This window comes from Cebus imitator, unplaced genomic scaffold (assembly GCF_001604975.1).
Source record: "Cebus imitator isolate Cc_AM_T3 unplaced genomic scaffold, Cebus_imitator-1.0 Scaffold495, whole genome shotgun sequence".
In the NCBI taxonomy this organism is placed as follows: domain Eukaryota; kingdom Metazoa; phylum Chordata; class Mammalia; order Primates; family Cebidae; genus Cebus; species Cebus imitator.
In genome coordinates, this window is record NW_016107810.1 from 496,578 (window position 1) to 508,623 (window position 12,046).

Consider the following 12,046-nt stretch of genomic DNA (forward strand, 5'->3'; position numbering starts at 1 on the left):
CCCCTCAGCTGCCATCAGGCGTGGGAGGTGTCGGGAGACGGGCATTCATCCTGGCTGCTGCTTTGGGCAGCAGCTCTCGGTGCTGGAGCAGTGGAAGGCGCCTGTCCCTCAGCCCCGCCGCCTCCCATTCCCGCACCTGCTCTGAAAGCTCCTGAACAGATGGGCCCGAGGTGCAGACAGGAGCACTCGTGGCAGCGCCATTTACAAAGACGCGGAAACAGACCCAGCGACTCCCCGTCAGCCGGGGAGAGGTGGGAAGCCAGCACAGCAAATGGTTTGTCATACGTGGGGACACAGCGAGACGGACAAAGGTCACGCGCCAGTGCCCTCAAGGGAGTGACGCTGAGTGAGAGAAGAAAACTGCAAACGGGTACGTAGGGCACGGTACCGTCTATGCTGCTTTTCCAAAACGCAAAAAGCAGTAATGATGAATTCATGGCTGTGTAGTAAAAATACAAAGCTACGCACGGGAAACAGGTCTCGGTCATGAGAGGGATGGAGGATGGGGCCCCTGAGGGCAGTCCTGGCAGGAATCCAGGAGGAGGTGGCTTTGCATGACAGGAGCGGGGATGGTGGGTCCAACAGCTGCATGCAGGGCCTGGAAGGAGGAGAAAGGGAAGGCAGCCATGTTTTTGCTTGGGTAATAACTGGTGAATGGCTGTGTCAGGACCTGCAATATGACAGAAAAGTGAAGTTTGGGGCAGGGCAGGCCAGTTTTGGACCCGCCAGGTCTGAGAGGCCCCCGAGGAATGGCATGGAGATGCCAGGTCAGCGTAGGGGAACGAGTGGGTCTGGGAACTGGCAACGGAGCAGCAGAGCCCTGGATTTGGGTGTGGTCGTGGGAGTGGCCAAGCTCCCCCAGAAAGGCTAGGTGACGACTGCCCATGGGTAGGACAGGGAAGCCCGGGACGGGCTGTGGGCTCGGACCTGGGCCTCGTGCCTGGGAGGCCACCACTTGAGACATAGGCTCTCTGGAGGTGGCGGTGTTCCCAGATGCTGTGATGCAAGTGAACCCTGCTGTTTGCACCTCCTTTCCTGGGGGTGGCGGCTCTGTCCCGGGTGTTGAGCCTCGGTTTCTGGGATCTGGAAGAATTGGGGCTGGAGCTGGCAGGTTGGCTGGGAATCCCTGCTCAAAGCTCGGCTTCTCATGAGCTAGTGAAGATGGTGGTTTTCTTTTTCATAAATTCCTTTATTTTCCAAATTCTCTACAATGAGTACATTTTACTTTTACAACTAGAAAAACGAATGTGATTTAAAGAGCCCCCTGCTTGCTAAGCTCGAATGTCAGCGTCAGCCTGGCCCCAGCACCCCGCCCGCTCCCGCCTCTGCCTGTGTGGGGTTCAGAAGGGACAGCGTCTCCCTCTGGGCTCCAGGTGAGGACTAGCCGGCTGCAAGGCGCGTGTTTACTGCAGGAATCAAAAGCACGTACGTGCATGTGCATCAGTTTAAAATGAAAGTAGATTTCTGATCCTAAAAATACATAGTCATTGTTTCCAATGCTACAAAAAAATGACGTACAACTCAAAGATAAAAAACAGAATACCATGTCACCTGGGATCCTGCCACCTGGAGACACAGCCACTTTACATCTTGGTATCTACACTTTTGGGCTTTATTTTTCTTGAGTGCAACACACAGATGCACACATTTTTAAAAACAAATGGGATCATACCATACACATTTTTTAAGAGCTGGCCTAAAAAAAACCTTAACAATAGGTTGTTGACATCTTTCTGTTAATCTGGGACTCGGGAGATTTTTAAATGGTGCCATTGTATTCGGATGTATGTGCGTTTCCCATTGCTAGTTAAATCCCTTCTCTGTTGTTGGACATGGGGGCTGTTTCCAATTATTCACTGTTATATTATGGACAACATTGCCGTAATCATCCCTAAGTGAGTTATATTTAAAGTCTTGCAACAGCGCCTGGCCGGGGTACGTGCTATAAAAGTATCTGGAATAGTCGCACCTGTGGGCACACACCGTCCTGGTGCTGTTTCCCCAGATCTATTCCAGCGGGAGGACGGCCAGGCTGAGGGGCGCTGCCCTGTCGGGAAGGTTGTCCCTGGCCTGCCTCCCACAGAGGAGCAGCCGCCCTCGGGGACCATCGTGGAACCCTCTTGCTCCAGGGTGGCCAGGGAAGGGTCTGAATCCAGCTCCAGGACCTGACAAGGGTGTGACTGGGGTGCAGCTGCATGGCCCGTCAGCGATCTGGCCTCCTCCCCATAACACAGAGGCAGCCATGATTGGTGACAAGGGACAGTGGGTGGCTGTGACCATTGCAGGAGTCGGGACGTGTGACCCTTGGAGGGTTGTTGCAGCACCCTGGACGTGTGACCAGATGTGTGGCCATGGTTTTAATCGGGGCAATTTTGTTGCTTGTTCCAACTTATGAGGGTGGCCAGATGGAGACAGACAGCAGACACAACCCGAAGTCCCGGCCTCCTGTGCCATCCTCTGGTGCGTTCTCGTTGGCGTTCACTCTTCGGGCTTCTCTCAGGGTGGTGCCTGTCAGTCTCAGTTTTGGGGTGAAGTGAACTTTGGCCCTGTTTGGAAGAGGCAGGTGGGCATGCGGGGGGCAGGCAAGGGAACTGAGGCGAGTGGACTGGGAGCAGGGGGGATGTAGGTCCTCCGGGCTGACCCCAGAACTTGGGCGTGCAGGCCTGCTCTGGGGTCCAGGCTCCACGCAGCCTCAGCGCAGGTCCTGGTGGCTAGAGACAGGGCTGGGCGGGAGCTTCAGGCCACCAACGGCCCTAATGGCTCCCTCGATGGCATCGGACTAGATGGACTCAAAGTGCCCTCCCGCTTGGAAGCCCTGTCAGACCCTGTGTTTTCCACAGAGCAGCTGCATTCCACGGCTTCTCCGGAGGCTGGTGACAGACTGCGTCTGGGATCGATGGGGCAGGTGAGCTCACGGGCTTGACTGTTGCACGAACGCTGTTGGTCTTGCATGTCTGGTCCCGTTTGCATTTTCATTCCATGCAGTGCACAGTCGAGTGTGTGCGAATCCGTTCTACCACCTGCCGTTTAAAATAGATACCCTCAGAGTGGAAGTACATTCCCGTTATTAACTCCTTGCTATGCAGTCCTGAAGGGGGTTTTCCAAGCAGGAGGGAAAGCTGGCCGGAGCGCCGTCCTGGAGCAGCGGGGGCAGGGATGGTCCAGCCATGGCCTCTGCTGCTCGCTGGTTTTCACGTGAGACTGCCGCTGGGCCAACCCGGAGCCCAGGCTGCCTCTGCATCTGAACAGAGCCAAGCAGCCACCAGGACCCCACCTGCGCGGCTGTGCCTTCAGCCCTGCGGAGCAACCAGCCCCTCCTCTGCTAAGCGTCTGAAGGAGCCGTGCAGGGAGCTGGGCTGGGGGCTCAGATGATGCCTCTGTGTGTGGCCTTAACGTGCGCAGGGAGAGCTTGGGCGATCCTGGCTCAAGGGCTCTGCTTGGAAACGGCTTGGGGAAATGGTTCCTCCCCCTGGATGTAGTCACCACATGGTAAATTCCATCTGAAAAATAAAAGCCCAGCTCTTTGCTGAGTCATAGAAGCTGGAAGCTGATTTGCGCAAAAGCCGGACTGAGTCTTGGATGAGCTGGGAAAGATTCTCACAGCAGGGCGATGGCAGAGAGGAGCAGACCGCCAGCTTTGGGACGTGAGTGTTTATTTTCTGGGTGCTGCGGAGGCTTTGCTGGTTTCGGTTCGGCCGCCTTCTGCACGGGCTCCTTCCACTTGGGTGCTCTTCTATATTTAGCGTGCACACGGATGTGGCTGGAGAGTTGACAGCTTGGGGTCTGTCCTCTGAGGGGTGCAGGGACAATCATAGAGGATGCTTCGATGTCTTCACGTTCGTGCTCAGGCACGCATTTGGAGGGGGCTTGGGCCTGCGTTCTGAGTGCAAGGTTTCTCTAAAGCATGGGTGTGTGTTTCATCCCATATGTAAGGGGGATGCTTGTTCACACGGCAGCCGTGGGTTGGGGTGCGGTGGGGAGGCCAGGCCCGTCTGTGTATTGCTGGCTGTGGTGAGAATCCCACCGACCCGGCAACAGAGAGCTGTCTGCACAGCCTGGCAGGCCTGCAGCGCCACCTGCTCCCGGCTGCTTCCGTGGGGTAACCGGCTGGACTTTCTTGCTGCTTGCTCCCTGTTAAAGAATAGGTCATATTTATGGCTTGAGGCCTCACCACCTACCTGCGCACTGATTGGATCATGTCTTCTCTTTAAAACTTAATCAAGAATCGCACATGGCTCATTGCCATAACTTCGTACACAAGGAACTCCAGATTTTTGGGAAACAACAGCTTATTATTAACTTACGAATTCACTTTTCTTTGAAAGAAGGGAGTTATTACATCGTGCCTGAGTCTACAGCTGTTCAAAGAAAATGCACTGTTGACTGGGGCTGGCAGGGCTGTGGTGGAAAGGTATCACGGGTAATTTGGCAGTACGTCATTTTACTGGTGTTTATTAAGATGTAAATGAGACTGGGAGAGGGGGAGCAGGCAAGCATGAAGGGTGTAAACACCTGCTGTTGCCACTGATTCTGCTGTTGGCTCATAGTATGGGAGAACCAGTCACAAAACAGTTTTCTCATTCAAAACCAGTATTGGAGTTGGAGATTTGGGAGTCCAGGCCTTTGAGCAGATCCATGGTAAAATGCCGCCTTAGTTCCCAAGAGGAGCAGCAGAAGGGGAAAGTCAACCGGGCTGTGGAAGGTGCCTCAGTTTACCTCCACAGCATGACTGGCGAAAGGCCAGCATTTGGATGAGGTTCCTGAAGAATCTCAGGAAGTAGATACATATGTATCTTGTAGAAGAGAGCACATTCCCATTCATTCTGGAGGCTGAGGATTGGGGGGGCACTGTGCATGCATGTTATACCTGAGGTTTCTTTTCCCTGCCTCTCCTGTGGTTTGAGGGCACCCCTGTTAAATCAAAGGGGCATGCTGTGGCAGAGAACACGGAGCTCCTGCTTCTAGCCCAACCCTCGGGAGGCCTTGCTACTTGAGGTCCTAACTGACAATATCTGAACAACCAGGTGGTGGTCCTACAGTGAGGGAGCTGTCAGAGAGGAGGAGCTGGTCCTCAGCCCCCGTATTTTGGGTCTAGCTGCTCTAATATATAAGTAAGTGTCAGTGTCTCCCAGAATTTCTTAGAAGGTTGATCTTGACTGTGGGCTTCTGTGAAATAAAAAGATACGGCATTGGTCCTGAATGCTGTATCTTTTGATTTTTCCTTGACTCCTCAGTTTCCAGTCAAGCAAGCTAGGATGTGTGTGGGATGGTGGTGTGAATTTTCCGTCTGGACCCCAAAACAGCCCTCGTTCATACAATACAGGGATTGAATAAGTTCAGGAGTCCAGCCGCTGCGATGACTGTCTTTGTGGAAGAGCCTATGCTGGCCGCCTAGGAACCCCTTGGGCAGCTGTTTCTCATCTCAACATGGCCTCGTTGGTCTGGCACCCCAAGCTGAACTCTGAGCTATGTGAGGGAGGTGTGCTTTGTGGGGCAGAGGCCGGAGGCATCTCCTGTCCTGCAGCTGAGCCCCAGGAGCTGCCTGGGCCTGCTCTTTGCAGATGACTTTTATGTATGAAACACAGGCATGTGCTGCCAGTGAGGGCCAGGCCTGCTCTCCTAGGGGGTCCCTCTAGGACCCCCTAGGAGAAGGCTCTCAGGAGCCGAGTTCGTGGTTGCCTGGGGTTTATGACCCCAGGACATGACCTCAGGAACTTTCTGTGGTTGCCAGTTTCCATGCAAGCACAGCTAGCATGGGCATCATGGGAAACCCCATCCTTGGCACAGAGAATTGGTCTCCAGCAAAACCGTGCCTCCAAGTGAAAGCAGAATTCAAACCTAGGGAAAGTGACCCCGGCCAGCTCGGGATGAAGGATTTCACTGAGGGAAAAGGTGGTGCGTGCGTCTGGTGAGGAGGCGTTGCTGGCCGTAGTGCTCGGCCCGCGGCTGAGTGTGAGGTTAGCGCCTTTAGCTGGATTGGTCAAGTGTTTAATTGGGTGAGGAGGATCCTGCCCAGGTGCCATTCCTCCTGGGCAGGGAGCTGATTAAAATGTGCCCCTGCTGCTGTCCTTCCCAGACATCCGCGCTGCCTGGAGAGTGGTTGACCTGGACTACCTCGACTTTGAAGGACCCCGGCTCTTCCTGCCTGAGGAGGACCCTGTGTGAGCACCCAGCCGGGGTGGAAGGCAGGGGTCTGGAGGCCTCACTTTTTCTTCTGAAGGGACGCGGGGTCTGTGTCATGGCCCCCGAGGACACGTTTCCCCAGGCCCGCACTGACCTCTGCTTCCTGTTAAGCTGAGCTCCAGTACTATCTTGATGATGATGGGGTTGGTCTGAGCAGGAAGGGGCTTGGAGTCGCAGAAACCTCTGCATACAGCTTTCTGTGGTCAGCCTCCTGCTGTGGCCAGCGGCCATGTCCATGTCAGAGTTTTATTAAAGAGCACAATTGGCAGGTGCATGGCGTCTGGTGGCCTGCTCCATGGCTCTGGTCGCAGCGGGAAGAAGAGGAAACTGTAGAGAGAAGGACCTTCTGGTGACATTCAGCAAAAAGAAGCAGTGTAGTGGTGACGTTGGGTTGGAAAGGTGGGGGCTTCCCGAGCCCACCCTTGCTGCTTGTCCATTCCCCCAGTGTTCACTGGCACCAGTACCCTGTGTGTCGGCAGCAATGGCATTGGGCACAATGGAAGCACAGATGGGGATCGGTCCCCGGAGAGTGTGACCCATGGAGACTTCTGCAGCCTGCCCCACACCTTAGCGACACAGCTGGCAAGTGGCTGGCGGCATCAGGACCAGTGACGAGGTGTGGCTGCAGGTGTACCACCCAAGGGTCATCTAAACAGTACTGTCTTCCCTTTTTGAAAAAAAATGTTTTTATTTTTTGAGAGAGAGTTTTGCTCTGTCGCCCAGGCCGGAGTGCAGTGGCGCAATCTTGGCTCACTGAAGCCTCTGCCTCCCGGGTTCAAGCGATTCTCCTGCCTCAGCCTCCCAGGTAGCTGGGATTAAAGGCATGTACCACCACGCCTGACCAGTTTTAGTACTTTTAGTACAGACAGGATTTTGACATGTTGGTCAGGCTGGTCTCGAACCCCGACCTCAAGTAATCTGCCCACCTCAGCCTCCCAAAGTGCTGGGATTACAGGCTTGAGACACTGCACCTGGCTTGTCTTCCCCGTTAACAGCACTTCTTACACTCTGCTGCTTTTTGACGTCTTTAAATCATGAATCCCATGCAGATTCTTTGCTGTGTGGAGCAATGGAGCTCCCAGAAGGCCTTTTGACCCCCTTTCTTTTGTGGAGATGCATTTGTTGGCTTATTCCCGAAGTCCAAAGGGAAGGGGAGTCCAGCTTCTGAAACAGACCCTGGCACCTCCACTTGCAGGTTTCATGGATGCTTGTTTAAGAAGAGTTTAGTCTTTATGGCTTTTAAAAGAGCCCCTGAGGCCCTACGATCTGGGCATGGTGGCACATGCCACGGTTTTGGGGCAGCTGCAGCGCTGGCTGGAGCAAACTCGGGGAGAAAGAGGAGATGATTTCTTCTCTAGCTAACAGCCATGCTCAGAAGCACAGGAGCTGGACTCACAGCTCCCTTCCATGCGCAAGGTTCTCTTTATTATTTCTCTTTTGCCTACTTTGCATTTACTTTTCATTTTTTTTTTTACATTCTGAAGCTGAAAGCATAAACTAGGATTAGATTGTGATTGGAGACCTCTTCTGTGTTCCATTGTAAGCCCCATTCTCCTTACACCACCGCAGCTGTGTCCCACAACTTCCGATGTATTGTGCTTGTTATTCATTCAGTTCGAAATATTTTTATAACTTTGTTATGACTTCTTCTTTCACCTATGGGTCATTTAAATGTGTGTGTTTTAATCCAGATGTTTCATTTTTTTCCTTGATATCTCTCTATTATATATTTCTAGTTCAGTTTCTTTTTGGCCAGAGAACATACTTTGGATAATTCCAGTTATTTTAACTTTGTTGAGATTTGTTTTGTTACCCAGCAAATAGTCTATTTTGATGAATGTTTTATGTCTACACCAAAATACCATATATTCTGCTATTGTTGGGTGGTGTATCCCACAAATGTCGATCAGATCGACTTGGTTCATGGTGTTGAAATCCTCTATGTCTACAAATTTCCTTTTGCTTTTTTCCACTCCTGGGAAGTGAATATCGTCACCATTTTTCTCTGCACTGCTTTCATCTCTTACTGAGAGATGAGTGTGGAAGTCTCCGATACGATTGTCCCTGTTTCTACCTCTGTTTCTTTTTTTAATGTATTTTGGGGACATACAGATTTGGGATTGGCATGTGTGCTCAATGTGTGGACTCCCGGATCCTTACCTGTGTCCCCCTCTATCCTGGGACGCTGCTTGCTCTGAAATTGACATTGTCTAACGTGAATTACAGTCACTTCAGCTTTCTTTTGATTGGAGTCTGCATTGTATAACTTTTTGAATCTGTTTATTTCTTTATTATTTTTTTGAAATGGAGTCTCGCTCTGTCGCCCAGGCTGGAGAGCAGTGGCACGATCTTGGCTCACTGCAACCTCCACCTCCCGGATTCAAGTGATTCTCCTGCCTCAGCCTCGTGAGTAGCTGGGATTACAGGTGCATGCCACTATGCCTGGCTAATTTTTGTATGTTGAGTAGAGATGAAGTTTCACCATGTTGGTCAGGCTGATCTCGAACTCTTGACCTCGTGATCCACCCACCTCAGCCTCCCAAAGTGCTGGGATTACAGGCGTGAGCTACCACACCTGGCCTGCATCTGTTTATTCTTAACCTGGTTATCCCTTTATATTTAAAGTAGGTTTCTTTTTTTTGGAGACAGAGTTGTACTTTTCTCACCCAGGCTGGAGTGTAATGGCATGATCTTGGCTCACTGCAACCTCTGCCTCCCAGGTTCAAGCGATTCTCCTGCCTCAGCTTCTCGAGTGACCAGGATTATACAGGTACCCGCCACCATGACTGGGTGATTTTTATATCTTTAGTAGAGATGGGATTTCACCATGTTGGCCAGGCTAGTCTTAAACTCCTAACCTCAGGTGATCTGTCTGCCTCAGCTTCCCCAAGTTCTGGGATTACAGGTGTGAGCCACTGCACCCGGCCTAAAGTGGGTTTCTAATAGAAAACATAAAGTAGATTTTTGCCTTTTTAAAAAATTTAGGCCAGGGGCAGTGGCTCACACCTGTAATTCCAGCACTTTGCAAGGCTGAAGTGGGAATGTCACTTGACCTGAGGAATTTGAGACCAGCCAGGGTAACACAGCGAAACCCTGTCTCAACAAAAAATTTAAAAATTAACTGTAGTTGGTGTAGTCCCAGCTACTTGGGAGGCTGAGGCTGGAGGATCACTTGAGCCCAGGAGTTCAAGGCTGCAGTGAGCTGTGATCACACCACAGCACTCCAGCCTGGGTGACAGAGCGACAGCCTGTCTCAAATAAATAAATAAATAAAATTTTAATCTGAAAATGTCTGCCTTTCAACTATGTAATTTAGCCCATTTACATTTAATATTTAGTGATGTGGTTGGATTTAGATCTAGCTTTCTGCTATTTATTTTCTGTTGGTGTTATCTCTTCTTTTCTTACCTTCTTTGGATTATTCTGTATGATCTTATTTTATCTCCATTATTGGCCTCTATTCATTATACTTTAAAAAATTTTTATTTTTATGTATTTAGGGTACATGTGTAGATTTCTTAGGTATGTATATTGCACAGTGGTGACAGCTGGACGTTCTGTGTTTTCATTACCTGCGCAGTGGACATTGTATCCAGCAGGTAATTTTTCCCTCACCACCCGCCTTTTATAGTCTCCAGTGTCTGTTGTTCCACTCTGTGTGTCCGTGTGTGCCCATCATGTAGTCATGAATTCTTGGCCTAGGCCAATGTCCAGAAGAGTTTTTCCCAGGTTTCCTTCTAGGATTTTTATAGTTTTAGGGCTTACTTTTAGGTCTTTAATCCATCTTGAGTTAATTTCTGCATATGGTGAGAGGATGGGTCCAGTTTTATTCTTCTGAGTTATGGCTATTCAGTTTTCCCAGCACCATTTACAGCTAGCGCTCGACTTACGACCACGGTTGGGACCGCAGACCGGTCGTAACACGATTCGGTCGTAAGTTGAGTAGGCTATATGTACAGTTGAAATGCTGCACACAGAGATGGTAGTGCTGCCAGAAGCTGGTCTGCACTGTCGTACGCCCAGCTGGGCAACGTTTGCGCTGCCAGACGCGGAGCAATCGTGGCTAGCGATTGTGGTTGTAAAGTTGAATGGTCGTAAGTTGCATAGGTGGTAAGTCAATCAATACCTGTATTGAAAAGGGTGCCATTTCCCCAGTGCATATTTTTGTTGACTTCATTTGAAGATCAGCTGGTTGTAGGTGTGTGGCTTTATTTCTAGATTCTCCCTTCTGTTCCATTGATCTACGTGTCTATTTTTATACTAGTACCAAGCTGTTTTGGTTACCATAGCTTTGTAGTATAATTTGAAATCAGGTAATATGATACCTCCAACTTTGTTCTTTTTGTTTAGGATTCCCTTGGCCATTTGAGCTCCATATGAATTTTAAAGTCCTTTTTTTCTAATTCTGTGAAAAGTGATGTTGGTAATTTGATAGAGGGCATTGAATCTGTAGATTGCTTTGGGCAGTATGGATTATACCTCTCTTTTAACTCAATTTTTAGTGTTTGCTTTAGGGTTTTCAAATATCATCTATAGCTTTTCACAGTCCTTCTTGAAGAAAGAGTGCTCCCTTTCTTTTTGTTTTGTTTTGTTGGCTATGGTTTTCATACATATACTTTACTTTCTTTTGTTTTTTTAAGACAATCTCGCTCTGTCACCCAGGCTGGAGTGCAGTGGCATGATCTTGGCTCATTGCAAACTCCAGCTCCCAGGTTCAAGTGATCCTTCTATCTCAGCCTCCTGGGTAGCTGGGATTATAGGTGTCCACCACCACATCGGGCTAATTTTTGTGTTTTTAGTAGGGGCAAGATTTTGCCATATTAGCCAGGCTGGTCTCCAACTCCTGGCCTCAGGTGATCTGCCCGCCTCGGCCTCTCAAAGGGCTCATGCCTGTAACCCACCGTGCCCTGCCTCGGACACTTTACTTTTATGGATGTTAGGAACCCTCCAGTGCCTTGTTGCTCATTTTTCTGTGCATAATCTGTTATCCTGCAAAGGAATAGAAATAAGAAAGTCTTTTTATATGCCCTCATTTCTTATGTTTTGAGAATGCTTCATTTCTTTGTATACATTCAGTTTCCATTTGATAGCATCTCCCTGCTGAGGAACTTCCTGAGCAGTTTCTGTAGCGTGGGTCTGTGGGCCACAACCCCTTTCAACTTGTGTCTGTCTGGAAACGTTCATGTCTCCTTTTTTGTTTTTTTTTGTAACAGCTTTAATGAAATATAACTCACATACCACACAGTCTGTTCACTCATGCGTGCACTCACAGGGTTTTAGTGCATTCACGGAGTTGCACGACTGTCACCACAAATTCAGAACATTTACGTCACCCAAAAGGAACTCTGAAGGCTTTAGCAGTCGCTTGCCACCCTCCCTGCCCCCGTCCCCGGGAACCACGCGTCTCCCTTCTTCCTCTATAAATTCGCCTGTTCTGGACATGTCACATAGATGGAGTCATACCCTGTGTGGTCTTTTGTGTCTGGCTGCTTTTGCTTAGCGTGAGGTTTTCCGAGTTCATCCCTGTCATCGCATGCGTCAGGATTTCATTCCTTTTCCATGGCTGGAATCATATCCGATTGTGTGGCTAGTCCACGTTTGTTTATCAGTTCACAAGGTGACTGATATTTGGGTCGTTTCCACTTTTTGGCAATTGTGAATTGTGCTGCTGTGAACGTTCCTGTGTGTGTTTTTGTGTGGCCCTGTGTTTCTGTTCTCTTGGGTTTACACCTAGGGGTGGATGGCTGGCCTGCGGTGGCCCCAGGTCTGACGGTGTGAGGACTGGCCTGCGGTGGCCCTGGGTCTGACAGAGGGAGGACTGGCCTGTGTGGCCCCGGGTCTGATGGTGGGAGGACTGGCCTGC

General features: G+C 50.2%; 1 protein-coding gene across 9 annotated transcripts in view; it reads left to right on the forward strand.

Moving 5' to 3' along the window:
• Positions 1-3,197: 3,197 nt before the first annotated feature.
• The window catches only part of JAKMIP3 (Janus kinase and microtubule interacting protein 3), a 117,582-nt gene continuing 108,733 nt past the window's right edge, over positions 3,198-12,046 (forward strand). For 5 of the 9 annotated variants that reach the window (XR_005197566.1, XR_005197567.1, XR_005197568.1 and 2 more), the window contains exon 1: positions 3,200-3,644. The gene's annotated coding sequence lies outside the window, so the exon portion shown is untranslated. Of the gene's footprint in view, positions 3,645-12,046 lie in introns of all 9 variants that reach the window. The other 4 variants (XR_005197564.1, XM_017513555.2, XR_005197565.1 and 1 more) reach the window with 3 other exon arrangements.